This window comes from Sebastes fasciatus, chromosome 17 (genome assembly GCF_043250625.1).
Source record: "Sebastes fasciatus isolate fSebFas1 chromosome 17, fSebFas1.pri, whole genome shotgun sequence".
Lineage (NCBI taxonomy): Eukaryota > Metazoa > Chordata > Actinopteri > Perciformes > Sebastidae > Sebastes > Sebastes fasciatus.
This window is the reverse complement of record NC_133811.1, coordinates 15,499,352-15,524,723: the sequence shown is the minus strand read 5'-3', so window position 1 is coordinate 15,524,723 and position 25,372 is coordinate 15,499,352. Positions and strand designations below refer to the sequence as shown.

General features: G+C 40.2%; 1 protein-coding gene across 2 annotated transcripts in view; it reads left to right on the top strand.

The window, feature by feature from the left end:
* The first annotated feature begins 2,458 nt into the window (after window positions 1-2,458).
* The window catches only part of tmem196 (transmembrane protein 196), a 43,449-nt gene continuing 20,535 nt past the window's right edge, over window positions 2,459-25,372 (top strand). For both annotated transcript variants that reach the window (XM_074612776.1, XM_074612774.1), the window contains exon 1: window positions 2,459-2,629. The gene's annotated coding sequence lies outside the window, so the exon portion shown is untranslated. The remainder of the gene's footprint in view (window positions 2,630-25,372) is intronic.

Here is a 25,372-nt window from a genome sequence, read left to right as displayed (position 1 = left end):
TAAGACCCATCAGACAAAAAAACAAAACACATCACCATTATTCATACATAACCCATTACAAAATTACGTTTGTGTGTGTGAGTGTGTGTGTGTGTGTGTGAGAGGGGGGAGACCCAAACTGTGGGTGGATGATGATAGGGTAAAAGAGTGGAAGGGTGGGGGTCAATAAAAGCAGAGCTCTTACAGAGAGGGGGTTCACAAGCTGGTGCTCAGGAGGAGGAGGAGGAGGAGGAGGAAGAAGGGGGTTTGCGTCCATTGTGCACAGATTCCAATGACATTGAGTAACCTCGCCTCGCCGGCTGCTCCGCTGAGCCGGAGCCAGAAACTTTTACTAAACAACTCAACATTTTAAGCTGGAGGAAAACAGAGCCGCCGTGACGGGGACAAAAGACTACTAAATAGTCTACCATCTTTGGCATGATCCTATATGTGCTTGTAAAGTTTTGCTTGGCACGCAGCCTGAACTGTGATTGTGCCAACCAGTAAAGCTCACACTCTCACAGTATAGTCCCTTATCTCCTCTGTTTGACCCCGTCTGTCGCTCAGAGGAGCTGCATGGGGCCTGAGCCAGCCTCTACTCTCATTCATTCACATAATTTGTCAATTTTTGGAAGAGGCAGTGCTATAACACCTCCCCGTGCGCGCCCTCTCAGCACTCTCAATTATGGTAATGATGCAAACACACACCACACTGTTTTCTAAGTGTGTGAAACATCCCTGAAACCCAGACTCAAAGCCCCTCCACTCATAGAGACGCCTATAGTCTCTCCTCTCTGGGCTCGGGTGGAAGAGGAGGGTTGGGTCTGGAGGACAAAATATGGATGTGTTCTCCGCTGAGCAAACTTGATAATGGACTCTAGTGTAAACACACGCTCGACCCTGTCAATACTGGTCAACATCAGCATCTTAATGTCGTCGTTGTAAAGCTGACACAAAACACTCTTCTTCTCTATCATTCCTCCCCCACCTTTTTAACCTTCCTGCCCTCCCCCCTTGTTTCTCTTTCTCTCCCCGTGGTGTGTTTGTGTTAGCAGTCGGCTGGGCTTTCCATCATGCTGGTCTGGTCTCATTACACTCCAGCCACACACACACACACACACACACACACACACACAATCTTGGTTCATGTCCACTTTCAAAGCCACAACTCCCACTCTAACACCTGCACAACTGTCTTTCCGAGTCGCCCCCTTTAACAGTCGAGTCATCTCACTGATTTTAATAGTCACTCTCCCACAGTGTTTGAGAGTGGGACCCACATTTCTTCTTTCTGCACACATTCTTTGGCTGAGTTGATGTGAGGACAAAGTAGGGGTCAAAGGTGATGTGGGAGCCAAGTGGGGATTCCCAATGCACAGGAGTGGAAGTAACAAATTGCATTTACTCTCGTTACTCTAACAAAGTTGTGTTTCTTGTGTAGCCTACTTTTAAATCTGTCATTTGACTTTTATTTAAGTAGCCTAGCCTACTTTTTATCTCAAGTATTGTAGGCCTACTTTGCTACATTTCGAGTTGCATCCGTTTGAGTAAAAACAAAAGTCACATGAATAAGTCCTGATAGATGTGACAATGGAACAGAAGACATCTTTACATGTACATGTTGCACACAATCATCCAGTCCATGTATGTCCATCCAGTATTTATTTATTTGCACTATTTGTATTGTTTACAACTTCCAGAACACCTGACTCGTATAGCCTATAGACATTTTATTTTATTGTATTCATTTTTTATTGTTGGTCATTGGTGCTTTTTATATATATTAACTAGGGCTGTCAAAGTTAACATGATAATAACGCGGGTACCCACAAGTCTCCCCTTTACAGACTTTTGTGGGCTTACATAACAGTCCTGTCTATTCCTCACCTTTATCTGTCCTTGCTCCTATAGCTGTTATTTAGATTCTGTGTAAGAACATTTAGAGAGAGTTGCATAAAATCAAATTTCTTGTCTGTATGTACTTGGCAAAATAAATCTGATTGTGATTGGAAAGGAGATAAATCAGCTGCAGCACAGAAGAAGCTGCAGCTATCACTTGACTGAGAATCGGACATACAGGTCTTAACCATGCATTATATAGAAGAGGCAAGCACCCAACTGGGAAATGCACATATTGTAGTCAACCAGAAACTGTCGAACATGTACTGATACACTGCAGGATTTACAGTATCCAGAGGAATCCCCTTTTACAGTCACTAAGGAAGGCAAAACATCAGGACTTTTCATTGTCAGGTCTATTGGGGGAATACAGCAGATAACATATACTGTGAAATTATTCAGTTTTTAAGAGAAACTGATTTAGTGAAACGAATCTAGAGTTTTCATCATTATTATTATTATTATTTATTATTATTATTATTATTATTTTTATTTATTTTGTTTCTGCACAATCTCCTGCTCCACACTCCAGTCCAGATAGTCTAAGATGGTTTGCCAATCGCCAATATACACCGAAGAAGAAGAAGAAGCTGCAGGTGTGGTTATAGAAATGTTGCAGCCATCTTAATTAATGGCTGATTTAATGCACTACCTGGAGACCACGCTAAGTGACCCAGGATGTTTGTGAACGAGTAGACAATTGAACCTTTTGAACAAGATTGTGGAGGGCCTCTTGGCACCGTTCATACAGGTGAGTTAAACATCCATTGTATCCATGACAACAACACACTGCTTAACTTGGATGAGAATGCCCAGCAACCAATTTGTTGCTTAGCAATGTGCTGTGATTGCGTGATGCGTGCTTCCCAGTGTGTAAGTGCTGGTGCAGCTGCAGTGGAGTTTATATTGTTTACAGGTATCCACCTAGTCTGCTGGTGATGTTTTATTCTTCTGTTGATTCTAAAATTAGTTTATCATTTTTGTTGAATTGTTTGAGTTTTGTCTTGAGGAAGGCAGTTGTATAATTGGATAATTGATAATCAGTTGTATTGTATGCACAGACTGCAGATTGCCCGTATGTTGGTTTGAGCAGAGGGAGTCTTGTTGATGATGTTGTTCCACTTGTGTATAATTTCACATTTAATGCAATCTATTTGTCCGTATCTTGAATCTTGAAATCTTGAATCAATCTTAATTACATTTTTTACATAAGAACTTTTTACTTTTACTTGAGTAAAATGTAGTAACAGCGTACATTTACTTGAGTAGCCTACACTATTGTAGTACTCTCTCCACCTCCACAAGTGTACAAAGTGAGTGACTAGGAAATAAGACATATGGGTAAAACTTTTGTTTGTGATCATAGGAATGCACCGATCCAACTTTTTTAGTCCCAATGCCGATAGCGATATCTGGACTTTGGGTATCGGCTGATACCGAGTACCAGTCCGATACCAGTGTTTAATTAATAAACTGTATGCCCCACTGTGTGGAAGTGATTGGGATCATTCTTTTATGTGTAAGACAACATCAGGCTTGACTTAATCATTGCTTTCCTAACTTTGTAAAGCAAAATGTAACTAATAAATACAAGGGATGAGCATTCCAAGCAAAAATACTATTAAAAAATCACTGTAAATTAGTCGTTAACGACTATTAACAAAAATCTAAAATTATGACCCATCCCTGATAAATACATAGACATTTAGTGAATTGTTCTTTATTATTAAAATGATAAATCATACACCAGCGACTTGGTGGAAAATCTTTACAATTCAAGTGTGGGCCTTTTAAATGCAGCAACAAATTGGTCAAAACGTATTAAACAGGATGTAAAATTACAGTATATAGTGTATATATTATATATACATACAATTGAGTTGGCTCGGCCCCATTGTCACCGATATCCGATCCATCTATTTGAATCGGTATCGGCCCAATATCCGATCCAATATCGGTGTCGGTGCATCCCTAGACTCTCAGTGTCATTAACTGTAGGTGGGAGCCTGACAATCACACAATAAAATTATATATATATATATATATATATATATATATTATAAATTATTTAGAATGTCCTCTCCTAAAGAAGTATATGTCATCATGATTCAGTTATAGACATATCAATGAGTTCCCCTCTCATATCTCATGATCTGGCATTTAGTGACTGAATTCCCCCTCAGCAGCGTATTTCCCTCCCACACATGCAGCCCATTTACACACACACACACACACACACACACACACACACACACACACACTGAATAGTGAATTGTTTGTTTTCATATGAAGTAGAGTTGAAGTTTATGTGCAGCGTCTGTCAAAACTGCACATCCAAAAATCAGGAATGAGGTAACAGAGATTTAAATTTGGCTACCCACAGACAAACTCATTTCACTTTATGATGTCATGAAAGTCCAAAAATAGCAGAGGAAGCTTTTTTGTTCCTGTTTCTCTGTGTGTGTATTCATGTATTTCTACCGATTTAGTCTAAGAGTGTCCTCCATGGAAACTCAACGTAGAACTGAAATTTTTGAGGTGATAGTGAGACACAGTTGCTTGTTCAGACATGGTCACATTGTCTGGTCCTCGTGTTTCTGTTGTGACCACTTCACTATTTTGAATGTCACAATGGCAACAATCTGTACGTTGTTGTGTGAACTATATCCCAATTGCTTGACTACAGGAATTCCCAGTGAAGTGGTGAATCTGTTTTTGATCCTTATTCTGCAAATAATGAAATAGATGAATGTCTTGACTGTAGATGACTCAGCTGGTATAATGTGCTGAACAACCAAAAATTAATACATGGGTATACATTTACTTAATTGTTAATTATCATTAAAATAATAAATCGTGCAACAGCAACTTGGTAAAAAATCTTAAAAATTATCAGGAATTACTATTCAAATGTAAACCTTTTTAATGCAGCAACAAGTTGGTCAAAACTGAAACAGGAATTCAAATTAAAGTATATAATGTATATAGGATGTAAACATAGAACTGAATTGAATAGATCGGCCCCATTGTCACTGATACCCGATCCAGCTATTTGAGTCAGTATCGGCCTGATATCGGTATTGGTGCGTCTCTAATCTGCAGTGATGACAGTAGTGGAGATCTTCTCCTTTTCATACAAAGGGAGATTTGTGCTCCTTTATTTAAAATCCATGTCGTGTAGCTGTCCTGTTTGTTTGTCTTTTGGGAAATAAATGTGCATCTGTTCTTCATGAATAATGTATTTGTTGACCTTCAGTGCCGAGCAGTGAGTCTACAGAAAAACATAAATGAGGAGAGCAAATGTACTAAAAATACTGCAAGCTTGGCAGGTACTCCTTTAGCAAATAAATCTTCAAGACAAAGGGATGTATTTAGTAATTACATGAAATGACAATTAAAGCATTAATTAATACCTTTCGTTGACCTAGAACACATTTATGCATAGGTTTCTATTAGAGGGCGACCAATTTATTGGTTTGGCCGATTAATTGCCGCCAATGAGACGTTTTACAAACCATCGTGATCAGTGGAACTGGGCTCTGATAGTTGCGGATGGCCGCGCAGCCTCCAGTCAGGCGGTGACGTAAATCACCGTTTTGCATAGAGGCTCCATTCACAAAGTCAAGATAGAGAGGGAGGAAAAAGAAATATTTCTCAATTATATAATGCAACACTATCGTCTCTTTATCCACGATACAAGACAGGCAGCTAGGGAGGAAAATAAATCATTCCCTGTTACTTTAACTTGCTTACCAATTTGGCATTCTGTCTTCCAAATAATCCAGCCATGTAACTATCCATTCATAAAATGAAATCACACACTTTAAAGTGGCAGTAAGCAGTATATTTTTTGCATCATTGGGCAAAAATTTCATAAAAACCTTTCAGCATATTGTAATTCAAGTGTTCTGAGAGAAAACTAGACTTCTGCACCTCATCATGGCTCTGTTTTCAGGCTTTAGAAAATCTAGCCCGTGACGGGAGACTTTGACCAATCAGAGGGCATTTCATTGAGAGAGCGTTCCTATTGGCTGTGCTCCGGTCATGTGACCGGAACTTGGCATTCCTTCACCAGATTTACCATTTTACAGCTAAACCGTGCACTACAAGATGTTTCTGCAAACATTTGAGGAGAGAAATAGGCATTAACGTAACAGAATATTGATTCATATTTGATCAGCGCTGCCTAGTTTGACCGTTTGGTCGGAATTTGCGAGTGATGGACAGCAGACCTCAGATCAGCTCTTACTGCCTTTTCCTCTGGTATGTGAAATCTTGCAGATGCCGTTAGGAGCACCGGAGGACACAGAGGCACATGATTTTTTTCAGCTTACCTGTTTCATGTACTACTGTCACGATCTTCCTTAGCCCGGGAATATGCATGAACATTAATGATTTGTAAGAGTGACATTTAACAATGTAACGGGACGTGCAACAGAAATAATCCTGCCCAGTCGTACTGTAAACCACAGAACAGTGCATCGCCCATTGCAAACAAATAGAACATATTCCAACGATGTAATCCACCAGGTCTAGGGCTAACCCGAATGCTTCGAAGATTCAAAGCTTCGACCGTTGCCATGGTAATCGACCTCCAAATCACTATTCAAATGCTTCATTTAAATTTTTTTAAATACAAGTATGTAATAATAAAGTATAAATCCCCAGGAAATAAGGGATAATCCCACAACATTATTCATATTGAACATTAATTATTATTAGTTATTCTCAGACGGATATCACTGTTTGTTGTGTGTACAGTAGTGCGGCAGCGCCACTGTCCCGGTCACTGAAACGAAGAAGATGGAGACAGACAGAAGAACATGTCAGCCTGCCACGCCGCTCCGCGAAGTTTTGAATATCTTTGAATATTTCTCACCAAACCTTCGAAGCCCAAAAATGGTATTCGTGACAGCCCTAACGAAATCACACTTCAGGATTTTCAGACATCTTCATTCAGAAGTAAAGAAGATGTCAGCAAATTAATCGTCTATCTGCTTTTTCCTGCTCCGAACTATCGTTATTATATCGGCCTTTAAAAGTCCAAATTGGTCAACCTCTAGTTTCTATTCAACTTAAAATGTCACAGCTAAACAGTAGTGTTTGATGATTAATAACAATCCATCATGGGGCATACTTGTGGCCTAGTACTGTAATATGTATACCATATGACACATATAATTTGAGGCTGATAACAAAAGTAAAAATACCTCTGAGCACTGACCCCAGTCTTCTCTCACTGTTGAATCTAGATTATTATATGCTTCACTGGAAAACACTCAGTCCTTATAGCAGCAGTAGTGGCAGTGAGACAACAATTACAGTATAGTGTAACTTTTTTAAAATATCAACCCTGTAGCTTACTGTTGCAAAAACATTTTTGCAACTCGGCCAACTTCCCCTTCCATCTTTCACTTTGCTAAAGACTACAAACATGTCAGAGTTTATGTTGCACATAGACATTTCATTTGTGTCACTGCCATTATGAGGAACATGAACTGACTTTAAGTTCTGCCCTTGCAGAACATTATTTTGTGTGTTCAAAAAATAACTTTAAGATGTTTGAATTGGGATATCTGAGAGTGGGAAGAAACAGGATCAAATCTTCCCGCTGTGGTTTCATGGTTGGAATAGTGGCATGCACTTGAATTTCGGAAAACATCCGTTTCTGCATCCTGGACATGACCGAGGAAACCCCGTGGTTCTTATCGTGTCAGTGCTGACATTTACATTGACCAACTTGTGGTCATGCACGCACGCACAGATACATGCAGACACCTACGCTTCACTCAACCACCAGCATGACTGTCTGCACATACTGGAACAGACACTCCAAGACCACAGTGACCCATGTTTTTTGTTGTTGTTTTTACTCCCTTTTAGTCCCAAGGAAATTCAATTTCAGTAAGCAGTCTCCCAAATGACTCAATTCATTTTAGAACCTGATAAAAGTACTACGACTATGTTCAGGCTGCAGGCAAAAATGGCCCAAATCTGATTTATTTTTTTTGCACATAATGTGACTCAGATGTGCATTTTTCAGAACAATGTGAATAATACAAATCATATGGAATCTGATCTTTTCAATTCAGATTTGGAACACTTTCATATGTGGTCCTAAATCAGATACAGGTCTGATTTTTTTTGCAATGCAACCTCAGTCATATTGGAATTCATGGGACTTTTACGTCACTCTAGATCTCGTGGAGAGGTGCTGACAGATGTAGTCAAGAGTAGCCCTTTACATCCTGAAATTCTGGATGAAATCTATTTCAGTGAAGCCATTCACGACCCGATTCCACCACTCCCACACACCTTCGTACAGAAGTAGCAGCCATTGCTCCACAAAATGCCATAATTAAAAATTAGTCTCTCTTTATCCTCATCCTCGTTCACACTCATGAATTCGCTGGCTGCCACTGCACATTAACTGATAAATGAAACCGTAAACGATGACTTCATAGGCCTCCATGTTTACTTCCGTACGACAGCGTGCTGTGTGTGACGTCTTTGTTATTGTTCTTTTGAGCATGCGGGTCAGTTCAGAACTATGACCAGTTCACACTGGAATCCGATGTTGGCCACATTTTAAAAATAATGTGAACAGCCAAACAAAAAGCCTAAGAGACATTTTAGGTGTACAGTAAAACCTCTCTGAAATTTCACATTCAGGACAACAAAGCATGGACAATTCAAAAACAAACAAACTCAAAGCTTGAAAGTTCATTCTTAAAGGAAAATATTCATATAAAATTCTGGAAAATATGCTTAGTTGCTTTCTTGCCTAGATTTTAGATGAGAAGATTGATACCTCTCTCTTGTCACCTCTCTCTTGTCTAAATGCTAACTTAGCTTAGCACAAAGACTGGAAACAGGGGGAAATAGCTAGCCTGGCTGTGTCCACCACAGGTAACAACATCCACCTACCAGCACCTCTAAAGCTAAAGAAGTATCTTGTTTCTGAAACCACACTTTAAAAACCAAGTGGCATAAACAACAATTTGATGATTTACGGCTCGGGCAATTATGTGCCAGACTTTTTTTTTGGTCTGGACCAGTTTCCAGGCCACTAGCGATCTCTCATGAACATGACCTAAAGTGCCTCATGTGGGACTCCCGATATAGCGGCCGTGCTTTCAGAACATCTAGCCACAGTCTTTTAACCACACACTATTGAATTTGCAAAGGCACCGGACACGAGACTGAGTGAACACAGAAAAGCATCAGCTGTCTGGGAACAACAAAACAAAATAGGTCAAAGCATTGACTGCGAAGGGGTCAAAGGTCATTGACCAGAAGTCAGTGGACGACCAGAGAAAGATCGAGGAGGATATTATTATATCATATTGTACATCCAACATCATCTTTGAACAGAGATAGAAGTTAAGGTCTCCCTGTAATGATCACCTGATATAATGTGACTGCAGTTCCATATACTTGTGCCATGTGATGAGAGCTGAGCAAACTGATAAAGATTATGAGATGCAGTTAAAAGTAGGCTTGCCGCGGAAGTCGGTGTTACACGTTTTTTTTTTTTATAGAAATAAAACCCATTTAGTTAATTTTTGCCGGACGACAGACACCACAAACTGAGAGTGAAAGTGTCTGCGACGTACACAGTCTTAGCACAGAGCAGAATGAGTTTGATTTTACACACACGGGATGAGAGTCGACAGACCAGACGATGGCGGAGGATTCGGTGTCAAAGCGAAAAGCAGAAGCGCCTGTTTGTCAATATTTCGGATTTAAAGCCCATTGCTAGGGAACCATAATCTTATTAAGGCAATCAGCAAAAGCTGGACCGGAGAGTCCAGACACACAGCCATCAAACGTTAAAGATCAAAGTAAGCGCTCTGCATGTATTGAGTGTCATCTTCTCTTGTGAAATGTCCAGTGTAATCGGTAACACCGGTGTTGTCACAAGTTTATTGACCAGTGGGAACATATCCTCCCCGTGACATCCCTAGTTGAAAGTTCTGGAAAACACTCAGTTAAAGGGTACTCAACGATTTAGTGTTGCGCTGGTTATTTTCCCAGACTTGACAAAGCTTTTTCCCCAGAAGGCATTATGCAAGTGTTTTCATGGGCTCAGACAGTGAACTGAACTTAATGTGTAAAATCGGTGGATTGTGAGATTACTTTGGTCAGCTAGTAGTGCAAACGAGACAAACATGAAGATATTCAACTAAAAGACATCTGATAAATAATAACAGAATATATAGATTTAAATAAAACAGTAAATTCTCCCTTTAAACATTCTGCATTCCTCCCATTGAGACCATGCAGGGTGACCACCTGTTACTGTAATCTTCATGGCACATTTCAGAGAAACACTCACTCACTTGTCCTTGAAATGTGAAAGTGAAATGCAAGAAGAGAGTGCCTGGTTATCTATTCTCCTCATCGTGCCCTTTTCCACTCACCAGGGAGTCTTGGAGAGTCCCTGATTTTCTCACCCACATCCTGGGTGCCAGCTGCTGTGCACTTTGCAACTGTAATTCTATCAAGGCCAACAGAGCGGCTCTCTGGCTCGGTGCCAGCCTCGCCACGAGAAAGAAAGAGAGAGTGAGAGAGTGAGGGAGGGAGGGAGGAATGGAGGGAGGAAGAAAGAAAGGTCGCTGGTCTGAAGGACTTTCAGCCACAGTGTCTATATTCAGGGGAATAACACATTTTGGACTGCAGCGCTGCAGCAGGGAGGAGTAACAATGATATACCATCCTGTGGTTCAGTTTGCAGTCCAGTCCGCACGTACACACCCACTCTCACCACCGGCTCCTCTAGGATCTCCACCCGGCTTATATTTCCCTGACACAACTGTGCGGTGTGTGATGTGAAGTGGCCCAGCACTCATGTGGAAATCAGCTCTGATTTCCAGGTAATACTCCCACTATCAATGCAGCAAGGGAGTTCTGCTGAAGATGAATAATCTGGTTTTAAATGAGGCCATTGTGTCCACTTCTTAGTCAGAGTCGGGAAGTGACGGATTCTTATTCCCCCGAAGGCAACACAGTTACACATAAGACCTGCAGGAATAGGTGGTTTCAGTGTGTATTATTGTAATTTGGACAAAAGCTAAATTCTGTTAATAGTGAAAAAGAAAGCGAAAAGAAGCCCAAGAAATACTGGGTTTCCGCCCAGGAGACTGGCATTGGTGTCCCGTGTGAGACCAGAAGTCAACATTGATTTGTGGCGTAAATTATGTACTTAAGTTATGCTACTTCCGGAGTTATTTTAAGCCAAACCATGATCTTTTCCAAAACCAAACTAAGTAGTTTTGTTGCCTAAACCTAACCAAGTTGTTCCCTGTGAGATGGAAGTTTATTTTGAAAAGACTGTATACATGTAATGAGCGTAAATTGGCACATGTTGCTGGACATTCGTAGGAAAACAAAGGAAAAAGGAGGAATAACCTTTTTGTAAGATATCATACGAACCGTTGTATGAGGATGCGCACAGGACACAAACAGAGGTCTCCTGGATGAAAGCCCTGTGTTTGTTGGACCATCCACCCTTGCCCTCCCTCCAGCCGTTAGTATGTCTTTTCAGTCTTTAAACTACATCACCACAACACATTCCCTGAGCGTTTACTGCCACGGATGGGTTTACATTGTATTGAATGGAAAGCCTGGTGTGTCTCATACAGGTGCTAAAAGGTACCTTGTGCGGCGGTATCGAATGCCGACAGCAGTGACAAAGCGTCGGTATTTGATGCCCTGGGAATGAGAATGGACTGGAAGAGGATGATAAATGTTTTTTGGCATCTTGTTAAAGATGGAAACAATGTGGAGAAAAGCCTCAAGTAATCTAAAAACTAACTAATCATATCAGACCATCACCGCAAAAGCTGTTCCTTGTTCGAAAGTGGTGTCACTGTCAGGGAAAATTATGAACGGGAAAATCCATCACATTATCATCTGAATCAGTTTTCTGGTTCACTTCCCAGCACTTTCCCTCCTTCATTCCCAGCAAGCATTCCAGTTCATCCACATGATACCAAGGACAGTCATCACTGTAAACAATAAGTATCAACAAAGATAGCGACTTCACACAGACAGTTTCACCATTTTTTCAGTAGAAATAAATTGTCTCTAAAGCTAGTTTTTAACGATGCAGGTAGCGAGTTCAAAAGCACTTGTTACTAGCTGATTATGAAATGTCAGGTCAGATTGCATAGTTCATAAACTAGGAGTAACTCACAACCGCGGCCCACAGAAATCTGTGCGTGATTTAGTTAGATAGTCTTCATTTTAGTCTTCCTTTGATTTACTCTTTCAACTGTGCTTATCTCTTTATGTCTTATATGTGTAACTAAGCTGCAGTGCCGCATCTCAAATCACCGCCATTCAAATTGGCCGACCGACCGACCACCCACATTATGCCTCTTCTTTCTCCTATTGGACATGGACCCACTGCCTCGTACAGTGGCCCCCATCAACGCCCAGAAACAGGCTCTTCTTCTGAACTTCATGTTCTTATTCATGTTTTGATGCGTAGTAGAATGAACAAGATGCACTCCACTAATTTTGCAAATTTATCCTTTTCAATACCATTTCCTTGTCACCCACAAAAACACTTTTAAGATGTCAAAGAATGCTTTTAACACAATGATTTTAATTCTATTAAACCAGTGGTTCTCAAACTTTTTTCAATAACGTACCCTTTTGAAATATTATTCCAGCCAAGTACAACCTGACCAGCGCAAAACATAACTGAACAAACGTAATTTTGAACGTGATTGCGTTTGTTGTGGCCATTGACAGTTTATGTTAGTTAACGATTGTTCAGTAGGCAACCCTCAGGTCTGAAAAGTGAAGCCAATAAGGAGGGGCCTTAAATATGCATTCTGTCTAATAGCCAGCAGGGGGCGACTCCTCTGGTTGCAAAAAGAAGTCTGATTGTAAAGAAGTCTATGAGAAAATGAGCCAACTTCTCACTTGATTTATTACCTCAGTAAACATTGTAAACATGAGTTTATGGTCTCAATCTCTAGTTTCAAGTCTTCTTCAATACAGCATGATGTTCATTTAGTAAATTATGGTCCCATTTAGAGTCAAATAGACCATAAAGCAGGGTATGTTTAGGGTGTGGCTACTTGTGATTGACAGGTCACTACCACGACGTTGTCCGGTCTAGGAAGTGTCCACATTTTAGTCTTTGAATATTTACGGTTGTACTTAGCTCCACCCTCTTGTGTCACTTCTGGTTGCAAAAAAAATAGATGGCGACGGCCAAAATGCTGACATCGAGGCTTCAAAACCGCAGTCCACAAACCAATGGGTGACGTCACGGTGACTGTCCACTTCTTTTATACAGTCTTTAGTAAAATAGCTTGAAGCATTGATGTGAGATTAAAAGATATAGGGATCCATTTTAAATGTTTGTCTTTATTTTGTTATTGTGCAGCATTACAGTGAGAGGCAGAAGTTGATGTGCGTCATTAAACACAATTGGTTAAAACAGGCAGGTCAGGGAGGTGGATCTGACGGCACAGAGTATTGTTGGGTGTATAATGGGAGTGGTGTAAATAGAGTTTCTTTTGTTGCTCTGTGTCCACTGTATGTAGTATCCTACAGTTGGTTGAGGCCAACACTTAGATATTCACTCTGGGAAACAGGAAGCCATTACATCACCTCTACAACTGTGTGTGGGTGTGTGTGCCGATCCGTAAATTTATTTGTCCAAGTAGGGTTGATGGTGTGAGGTTGTGTGTGTGTCCCGCCCCCTCCCTATGCGTCATTCATGGATATGTCATCCTTACTACTCATCTATAGTTTGCATTTCAGCAGTTCTCTGATCTGTTTCAGACCTGCAACTACTAAAGAATTCGCTTTGAGAAAGGAAGAATTGTTTTTATTGAAACAAACTGCTGCCAGTATCACTATAAAACTCAGCCTTTGATGCTTTGCCATACACCTTAGGGAGTCAGCTAATGTGTGTCTATTGACTCAGTCCCCCTCTTTCCTCCGTCTCTCTCACAAACACATGCACACAAACACACAGCTGCTGTAGTGGACTTTGGACTGACGTCCTTTGGGGAAAGCAGGGAGTTTCCTTCCTGGGTGAACTGTGTCATTCAGTGGGCTGCTGCTGCTCCTGTGGTCAGAGAGAGGTGGAGAATGAAAACATCAAGGCAAACTTTTCACCTTCAGAGTGAGCACACATTCATGATGTTCAGCAAAATCAGCCTCCCATCTGCTTTATACTGACACACGTAGTCCTCGTCTTTCCCTATAGGTTTATTTCGCCCATAAAAACAGCTGTAACACAGATGATGAGGATGAATCAGTGGGCATAATTAATCAAACAATCATCAAAAATAAACGGTACTAATTTGTGGAAGAAGTACTCAGATCTTTTATTTAAGTAGAAGTACCCAACAACAGCAAAAAAAAACTATAGTCAACGTATTCTCATACCTTTCGAATTATTAATTCTTCCTTTTTTGTTCATTTTCCTACAAATGTCCAGCAACACGCTTGTTAAATGCTTACAGTCTTTTCAAAATAAACTTCCGTCTTCACAGGAAACAACTTCCTTATGTTTAGGCAACAAAAAGGTTTAGGCAAGAAAACTACTTATAGGCCTAGGAAAAGATCAATTGGTTAGAATTAGGCAAGAACACTACTTACTTAGGTTTAGGAAAAGATCGTGGTTTGGCTTAAGATAACCCTGGAAGTGGTGTAACTTAATAAATACGTAAGTGGCGACTTACAGTGCATTACTTTTCGTAGGTATGGCTACAAACGGTACATGAGAACAGCCTGCTCTATTACAAGTAAACTGCTGCATTCAAACTCTGATTAAGTAAAAGTACAGACGTATTAACAGAAAAATTTACTTAAAGCCTCAAAGTACTTGTTCTGCAGAAAAATGACCCCTCTGACTGATATATTATTATATATGACATTATTAGTTTGTTAATACTGATGCATCAGTGTGCTATTGTATCTGCTTGAGGTTGGTCTAGTCTTATCTACTTTAGATACAGTTCTCCAAAAGGTCACCATGAGGAAAATCGAATGCGTCATGAGATGATTAATATTGCAGGAAAGAAAGAACAACTGCAGCATGACTATGCCTCTGAAATGTGGTGGAGTTGAAGTATAAAGTAGCCGAAAATACTCAAGTAAAGTACCTCAAAATATACTTAAATAAAAGTTACTTTCCACCACTGTCATGCAGTTACTTACTTAATATTACTGCATTGTATGTTGTGCATTTGAGTTACTAATTGTGAGAGCAAGCACTGAAATTAAATGCACTGCAGCACTGTTCATTTTTATTGTGCAGGCAAATTTGTTTCAGAAAAATCTGACAATAAAACACAATAGAGCTGAAACAATTAGCTGTTCAATTTATTAGTATCAGCAGAAAATCAACGTGCCACAATTATGACAGTCGATCAATCATTTTAGTTAATTAATCAAGCAAAAATACCACAGTTAAGGCTTCTCAAATGTGAGGATATGCAGCTTTTCTGTGTTTTATATAATTGTTAATTGAAAATATTTTGGTTTCAAACACAAGACATTTTAAGAACTCATCTTGGGCTCACATAACTTCTTTTTAACATTTCTTAATCTAAACAGTTAATATAATAATTTACAGATTATTGAATGAAAATAAATGCTAGTTGCAGCCTTAAAGCAAAATCCAATCATACAGTATCTAATTCAGCTTGATACCACTTTCCAAGATGTATACAACTAGAATAAAATAAATGCATTTATTTAAATGCACAGTAATTGATTTAAGCTGAGTCATTCTTCCTCTAGATTGTAATCTTTTACATCTTTGCTGTGGGGCTGCTGTTATATTGTTATTGTGGACGTTGACAGGCTCTGACTGTGTGACAGGGCCCTCTTGTGGTGCCACTTTGCAAACAGAAGTCATGAGATGATGAACGGAAAAGGGACAAAAATATTGTGGATCTCGCATCCTCTTCTCCTTTCTGTGTTCCCTACACTTTCATGCTTACAAATGAAAAGATGTTTCAGAGGGAAACACAAACAGGAAGAGATGGAGGAGCCTTTTTCTGCCTTTGATGATAATGTGATAACCATTATAGTGACTTTACAGTTGTAGGTCAAAGGTCAGCTTTTTGTAGCCTCAGTGAAGAAGTTCAGTGATCCCTTAATTCAGCTAAAAGATGGTTTGTGTAACAACTCGCATGTTTCAAGGTCTCAGATGTCTGTAGTGGAGCTGAATCAGGTTGGCTCGCACTTTGCTTACTAAGTCATTCATCTGTCCGTCCATTAGAGGCCGAGAGGGACGCCAATCGGCTGCTGTTTAAGTGTACAATCTCCTCACAGAGGATGGAGGGAGAGATCCAATTTCACTGTGACTAGAGGAAAGAAAAAGGCCACTGACTCTGCACTGGAACTCTCACCCGCTTCCTCCCAACTTACTTGCATTTGTGCATCTTTGTGTAAATACGTGTGTGTGTGTGCGTGTGCTAGTGCGCGCGTGTGTGTGTTTTGTGGTCCCTGCTGTGAAGTGTTTAATAGTTAATAAGAGCCTTGTTTACTTGGCAGGGCTGCTGCCCACACAGCAGACTCTGCTCAAATGCTGAGATACAACTTACAGAAATACAGGAAATAGATACAAAACATAGTTTGGATATTTTAACAGTGTCAACACACCAGTCTACCACACTTGTTTGAGAACAATTTAGAGAATATTCTTGTTGTTTTAAATCTAAGAGGGCAAACATGTTGTATAGATCGCTAGAAAGATGTGTTTTTTAACATTTTAACTGAATGAAAGATGACTTTTCGCAACTCAACCTTGTAATTTTAGTTAAAGTTAAACCCACCAAGAAAGCAGCACATGTACTGCACCGCTTTTCACCAGGATCGTCTCATTTTTCTACCGAACACACAAAGTAGTCACAAAGGAAATGAATCCCCCTCGTCAATTGGCCTCTTTATCAAAATGTATCCCACGGGGATCTCCTCCAGAGAGATAGCACATAGCAGCTGTCTGGCTCACTATTCACTTCCATTAATCATCACACACACACAAAACACACACATACACGCATTCTCAGTTACACATAATGCTGTTGTTCAAAAATCTGAAGTTTCATTGGATATTTTTTTTTGTGTTTAACATGTTTCAGCCCATTTTGTATACATACATAAAGCACATTTTTATGTGTTTTAAGCAGCAATGGGTTGACTGGAATGTATTCATTTATTTTACTATGCCATGAAAATAGTGCTGCCACTAACGATTATTATCATTGTAGATTAATCTGTAGATTATTTTCTCGATTATTCGATCAGTTGTTTGGTTTATAAAATGTCATAAAATGGTAGAAAATGTCGATCAGTGTTTCCCAAAGCCCGAGATGACGTCCTCAAATGTCTTGTTTTGTCCACAACTCAAAGATATTCAGTTTACTGTCATAGAGGAGTAAAGAAACAAGAAAAAAATCACATTTAAGAAGCTGGAATCAGAGAATTATGACTTTTCTTTCTTTCAAAAATTACTCAAACTGATCAATCATCAACAAAATTACTTGTAGTCAAATGTACATATTGTACTGTGTAGTTTGTATACATTAAAAAAATAATAAAAAAAACATGTTTGTATTGTGATAAGGTCGCATTTAGAAGGTAACCAACAATTTGTCAAACTCTCACAGTGGTTAAGGTTAGGCATGAACCTCGAATAGTTAAGGTTAGGGTAGGTTGTCGGGCAGCGAGTCTCATGAGAGTTGTTGCACGTTTTTGAAAATTTTCACAATTTGCGGGTTACCTTCTAGACACGACCTGGTAGGTGTAATGTTTATGAGCTCTGGCTTAAACTTACACCTTTTCAGCCAAATCTGTCTTTAACATATAATTTGACAGTATTTTGTAGCTGTTTAAGCTTTTAATTCATTAATTTTCTTATAACTTAAAGACCAACATAAAGATCAGTTCAATAGTAAAAGTACTAAAACACATTAAACCACCAGTGAGGTCATGTAAGGATAAGGTGAGAGGCATACTAGCCTCATGGCACCCTGTGTGTTTGTTTAAGAGAGATGATGCATGAATGGGTGTTTTAAATATGAGGGTGATAATGTGACCTCGACAAAACAATCAGCTCTTACTGACAGGTGAGCGAGCTCACATCAGGGGAGAGGATGTTAGAGAGAGAGGCGAATAAACAAATAAAATGTGAGGAACAAAAGCACACAGACGGACAGCATGAGATGCTAATGGACAGGCAGGTGTAGAGTTTCTCTTGTAATTCAGTGTAAATAAACAGTCTGTGAGACCACTAACTAATGTAGTTTCTTTAATCACAATATCTGCTTATGAGTAATGATAATGGATGTCATGTTTATCTAAGTATCTATTCTATATGTGATAATATTTTAAGAGGCTTTAGTTGTGTTGAACTGTGCATATCTGACACAGCTGCACTAAAAAATAAAAGGTTTACAGCGAACTAACAGCGGTTGAGTTTCTGCTGCTACTTTTGAAATTTTGATTGAAACACTAAATTTTTCATGATAAATAATGTCTCAGCTGTTTAAATTTGTTGCAGAAACATTTTCAGAATCAGATTAAGGTTTATTGCCAAGTAGGTTATTCACTTAAGAAGGAATTTGCTTTGTTGTTTGGTGCATACAATAAACATATCAAGAGGAAATAAAAAAAATAGAGGCAAAGTACCGTAAAGAACATAAATATAGAATAGAAAAATTACAATGAAAATATGAAAAAACAAAACAAACATTTCCTTCTGGTGGTAGTAAATTCATTTAAAGTTAGATTGATGAGGGAGAGTAAATTACATACTTTTATATTATGAATTTATCAGGATATTTCACACAGTAATTGTTAGATTTCCTTTATTTTAAGTGATTAAAAGTTGAAAAGCAGAATAAAAATCTTTACAAATCTCCCTCTATCCACTTCCCTTTCGTCATTACCCCTCTATAGTTATTGCTCTGTCCGTACTGAAACATGGCGTGTCAAAAGAAGAGTATCGACCACAAAGTGCTGCAGCATCATTAGACACCACCTTTGACTTTTTAACACACATTTGACTGCTAACAAGCACCTTTTCTCTGACTAATGACCTTAATAAGTGTGAGAATACAGTGATGAAAGGCACCACATTGATTTCTGCTTTAATGATGGCATCTACACCTCTGTGTGTTGTTAGCTGCTCAACTGTGTGTCTAAGTGTGTGTCCACAGGGAGGAAAGATGTTATTATCCAAGATTTCAATTGTATGTGAGACGATACACACACATACAGTGTATAAGTATATACAATGGGCTATAGAAAAGAAAGATGACTCAAAGTCTTGTGTCTCAGGTTCCCGTCAACAATGCTCATCAAATAAAAAGGAAAATCACATAAGTCACTAAGACCTAAAATAGTGCAAATTAAAATACAGGCCTTAAATATATACATAGATAAATTGGGGCTGTCAAAGTTAACGTGATAATAACGCGTTAATGCAAATTCCTTTTAACGCAACTAATTTCTTTAACACATTAACGCACCGTGCGATTTTTAGGTTGTAGCGGGCTCAGTTTTAAAGCTAGAGTGAAGATACTAGCATCATATGAAACTACAAAACCTAATGACTCCATTCATACCAACCATGTCATACTAGCTTGTCGCAAAGAAGGCTAAATAACACTCAAAAACAATGCCAAATTTTGGCGAGGAAAAACTGGCATGGTCATTTTCAAAGGGGTCCCTTGACCTCTGACCTCAAGATATGTGAATGAAAATGGGTTCTATGGCTACCCACGAGTCTCCCCTTTACAGACATGCCCACTTTATGATAATCAAATGCAGTTTGGGGCAAGCCATAGTCAAGTCAGCACACTGACACACTGACAGCTGTTGTTAAGTGGAGGTGGAGGGTGTTGTCCTGGCACCAAGATCTCTCTGTACGCCATCTCGTCGTGATCATCAACTTAATGATGGTGTTGGGGTTGTGTGTGACCAAGTCTCGACAAGAAACTGAATAAAGCAAAACATGAAAGACAACAAGTATTCCTTTAATTTGTGAGCTGTAGAAGCACTGCCAGGCAAGCTGTCCCCCCCCTTACTTCCAGCACACTAACCAAACTAATTGTATTTCCCCAAATGTCAAACTTTCTTCCTTTCCTTCTTTCTTTATTTGTCTTTTTGAACGGTTTCTTTTACCAACTTTCCAGTTTTCTTTTAGGCCTACTCTATGTCATCTCTGCCAGTCGTTCCCCAAACTGTTTCATGTCAAGAACCCTAAACTGACACAAATTAGACCACAGACCTCCATCAGATAGGATTTTTGCTTTTGGTTGTTGTTGATGTTTTATTGCAGAGTGTATGAAACCCATGACTAAAATAGTCATACATTCTGTCATTGTGTTACTAATGGATGTAATTATAATGAAAGTAAAAGATTCCACTTTTTGCTGTGGACCCCCTGGGACCCCACTTTGTAAAACACTGCTCTAGGCTACCCCTCTCAGTTTCAGTTTCTGTCTTGGTTATGCCTCACTTTCTTTCTGTGTCACTCTCCCATTGCTTTGGTAACTAACAGGAAACAAGGAGAGTAATCCCCCACATTTACCCATGTCGTAAGAGTGAATGTTGAGTGGCATTACGAGGTTTTCTCCCTCTCTTTCTCCCTCTCTTTCTCTTTCTTTGACTCCAGTTGGGACACTGGGAGTGATGCCAGCCCATGTGTGGCGTGTTGTTTTTGTCCTGAGTTCAAGGGCATTCCTCCACCGGTCTCCTGGCACCGACTACAGCGACATGCCCAGCAGTCGGAAGAAATGCACATTTTCACGCTGCGTGCTCACCGCTTGAGCCAGCGCACACACGCGCCCACAAAGTGCTGTGCTTGCGTTATGAAACAGGAAATTATCGCTCTACTTCATGCTTTTTGACAGATGTCACAGCTGATTAAGAGCTCAGCCACATTGCATTCAAGGTGGAGCGATGAAATCCTCCACACACTCGCTTACAGAAGCGCTAATTGGTCCTACAGCATCCCCTTTTCTTAAAAGCACGCAGGTCCTTTTTGTTAACCTTTCTTACTGCAAAGGAACTAATTAAGCAAGCCACCCGTGTGACCTTTGACCTTCAGTGACCAACAATGTCTCATCGTGTGCTTAGCGAGTTCAGCGTCCTGTCAGGAGCTGACAGAGGGAGTGCTGGCTACAGCTTGGAGTCAGGAGGTGAAAGCAGAGCAGGGTGGAGAGACAGTAGGGGAGAAAGAAGTGCCTCCTTGCTGTGAGCCCCAGAGGGTGAATTGATTTTAGAATTGGTTGTCTTTGTCAGAGCTCACACGGTAAGAATCTATTGATTGATTGCATAATCGCTCTTCATCTCCTCCTCCTCCTCCTCTCCCTCCTCTTTCATTCTTCAGCTACTCTCTCCTTCATTCCTCTGCTGTCCTCCGTCGTCCTTCCATTCCTCTACAGGGGTCTCTACACTGCTTTCTATATTCTCCCCTCCCTCCCCTCTCCTCCTCTTTCTGCCAACCCAACCCTACTCTGTACACACACACACAGACACACACTGATACACACCGTGTTCTCAGGTTCGGCCACTTTGCCTAAGTCATCAGTATAGGAGGTGAAATACAACCTCTCCTGTCTTACTCTCACTCCTTGACCGAAGAAATGTTTCCAAAAAAACGCAGGAACAGGAAATAAGCAATGAATAATACAAACTCCTGTTTGACAGCAAAGCAGTTACAGTGTGTGTGTGTGTGTGTGTGTGTGTGTGTGTGTGTGTGTGTGTGTGTGTGTGTGTGTGTCTGTGTGTGTCTGTGTATTAAGAAACATCTGGAGCTCAGGATTGTGATGGATGACCAGCTCGTCATATCCCCTCCAACCGGAACATAAAGAGGCGTGGCCACACACCATCTGGAGTCTTTGAACAGACAAAAGTGGGACTCGAAACACTTAAAATGTTACATACACACACTATCAGGCTTTTCTGAGATATGTAGTAGATTTGGCGGTTAATAATGGTTAATAATACCTGAAAATTGCTCCGTGTGATTGTGTGAGTTTGATACTGTGAGTTAATGATGTGAGTGTAACAGGGTCCTCTCACATGACCGACTGAAGTGGCAGACTGCTGACTGCTCTATACTGTATGTTATTCTGTCATGGTGGAAAAAGCTCCCAGTCTGGAGGTCATGATGGTGACAACACGAGCAAGGGAACACATGTAGAGATCTGTTTTCTGTACAAACATGCACAGCATTTATTTTACATGAGTACATTTTGTTATCCAGGTGGGATGACATGGTTAAATCTGTGTCATGTTCATGTAGAATAAAAGAAGAAATGGGACGATATTATAGCTGTAGATGTGCCTCTTGATTACATTTTCTTTTGTAAACGTGCAGAAATTAAAAAAACGGAGAGAGAGCAGACTTGAACGAGATGTAGACAATGTTTAGATGAATGAATGGTGGATAACATTTGACAAAAGTATCTCAAATTGGCAAAGAATGAAATTTAAACAACTTTTAAGTACCTTCCTTCTGTTAAAAAGTCTTAATACCAATTATCTTCTCCCCGAGGTGTCAGCCTGAGCATCCCTGCAGACACTGTTGGCTTTTCACTGTGATACTGTAGCAACACTATTGCTCTGTGGGAAGTAGAGTAGGTGTTTAATCTCTGTCCTTCTTGTGGACAACAAGGGAAATTGGTGCAATCCACTAACAGACTGAAAGATGTAACGATCCAGCGTCAGAAAACATGATGTCAGAGCACTTCAAAATATTCCTTTAGGAGACAATTTAACAGCAGAGTCGACCTGTCTAACCTGATGCTGTCACAGCTATACAGCGAAGTATCTGAGATACAAAGGCAATCTCCAAGTGGCCCGCGGGTGCCTTCGATCTCCCTCGCTCCTTCCGTCTCCCGGGAGCGATGACAGATTGACGTTCGCCCGATGCTCCACTCATTATGGGCCGGCAGCCATATATATCTCCTAATGATTCAGAGCCACGCTGAGAGTGGATGGCACCACTGAGAAGCTTATAATGGGTCTCTGGGGACACCGTAGTTCCAGGCACCTCCTGCTAACTCCTCTCTTTATCCACTTAGCCGGATAGAAGTTTATATATCTTCACTCTGCTGCCTCGGGGCCAACAGTAGAGATATGTGTGGGAGAGCAGGACTGGATGTGTCATTGTTTTCCAGGAGTTTCAAGCTGTCTTCATTGTAAATATGGTAGCTTACTGTAAAGTGCAGGAGTGATTATCCACAGTTAAAATGACAACCTGCTCTAATGAGCCACGCAGATTTGACGCATTTCTTTCGACCGCATTTCTTGCAACAGCAAGGAGACAACAGCCAAACTGAAAACATTATGGCTCTAAAGTAGTAGATGAGTCTCGGTAAAGAGCGAGATGCCCACTCCTGTGATTCAGTGAGACTTCCTAACCTAAATCTCTTTATCCCTTTCTCAGTCAGAAGAAAGTTTGAGAGTTGTCTTTGATGGATTGAATGTGACATGTTTTGAAACTGCCCTCTTTTTCTTCATCATGTACCTTGCTGCATGAGGACAGGCCGACAGCCTTAAAGGAATAGCTTGACATTTGGGAAATACGCTTTCTTACTTTCTTGCTGAGAGTTAGATGAGAAGATCAATACTATTGTGGTTAGTCTTCTGTTATTCCACATCTGAGGGATGGACGGGAGACTGACTTATGTGTTGAGCCGAAATTGGGAGTAACAACAATCATGTTGCTTTGTCGTCTGCTTTTTTATTAATGCAACAGACTTCAGCACGACAACGTTCTTCTTCTCTGTCTTTGTTAAGTGGACTGAATACAGAAGCTGCACAGGCAGACAAGAGAAACTAAAAGGAGGAAACCCTTAAAGGAATTAAACTTAGTTAAATACTCAATATAGTTCCTCACTATATCCTAGCAAGTCAAATCACTTCCAAAAAAATAACTTGTTACTAGAAAATAGTTGCCTACAACCGCTCAAGTCTGTACTGTAGGCCTAAATATAAAGCTACCGCCAGCAGCCGGTTAGCTTAGCTTAGCATAAAGACAAGGGGAAACAGCTAGCCTGTCTCTGTCTGCAGGAAACAAAATTCACTATAGCTCACTACTCAACACGTTATATCCTTTTCCACTAAACCCTTCTTCACCATGGACCCGTTTTTGTCTTTTTTAGGGGGGGCAGGGGGTTTTTAGGGGGAGATAGCAGGTCAACAGTAGATGTCACTTAGAAGTGGTGTACATCATCTGAAAGCTGAGAACATGAAGATTAATTTGAGTCAGTCTTTGTATGTGATTATCATAAAGTGGGCATGTCTGTAAAGGGGAGACTCGTTAGTACCAATAAAACCCATTTTCATTCATATAGCTTGAGGTCAGAGGTCAAGGAACCCCTTTGAAAAAGGCAATGCCAGTTTTTCCTCGCCAAACTTTAGCCCAACTTTTTGGTACCAACGGATTCTTCAGTTTCAGGTTAGGGCACCGGCACCCTCAAGGAGTGGAAGAGATTAATCAATAAAAACAAAAAAGCCAAAGAGTAAAAATGACAGGCAAGCTGTTTCCAGTCTATGTGTTAAGATAAGCAAAGCAAACTGTCTCCTGGCTTGAGTGGACGTCATGATGTAAAGGCCAAGCATAAAAAGATTTTGCAATATATGGAAACACACTCAATGTTGAACTATCCTTTTGACCTCCAGTAATCTGTGGCTCAGTGACAAGGATCATTACTTACACCAATGCAAGCACAGTGTTATTCACATATTCTCATTTCAGCATGGAGGTTCCTGTCTGACTAAGACCCACCCAGCCACCTGGAGCTGTTGTCGTCAATGAGATCACTGGGGGGGCCAGAGGACCTGCTGACATTAAGCACTTTTATTAACTCACTGCAGTGTACATGAGGAAGGCTACAGCCCCTACCACAATGCCAATGATAGAAAATGAACATAGATGCTGGAGGTTGAATGTGTTTTGGTTTGAAAGGCAATAAGGGAGAGAGAGAGAAATTCAGTGTGTCATCAAGTCTGCCATTGATTAGAAGCTACTGTACGGTTCAGGCAACGTGCCAAAGGCTGCATCTCATCCCAGTCTAATAAAAGTCTGTCGGGCCAAGTGAATAGCAACTTTCTATTGAAGCTGCTGCTATAAAACATGCTTATGTAACCAAACGTTCCAGAAACATGACAGAGAGCCGATCTCCTGACGCCACATCCAAGCCGGCCAGAAGTGACTTGATTCAGTCTCTCATTGAGGTCTTTCTGGCAAAGTGAAACATGTTCATGAGGTTTACGATCCATCTAGATAAACGAGTATCCTCCACAGCTCTTACTATTAAAACCGGAACTTTTCATGAATCAAACAACAATGACTTTAAGACTGAAAGTTTATTCTTGACCCAGAATAGCTACTAAATCAACATTGTGTTGAGATTATTTAGTCTAACTATTCCTTTGTTAGCATTTTAAATAAACCACAGCTCCCATGAAGATTCATTGATGCAGCTGCAAGTGTA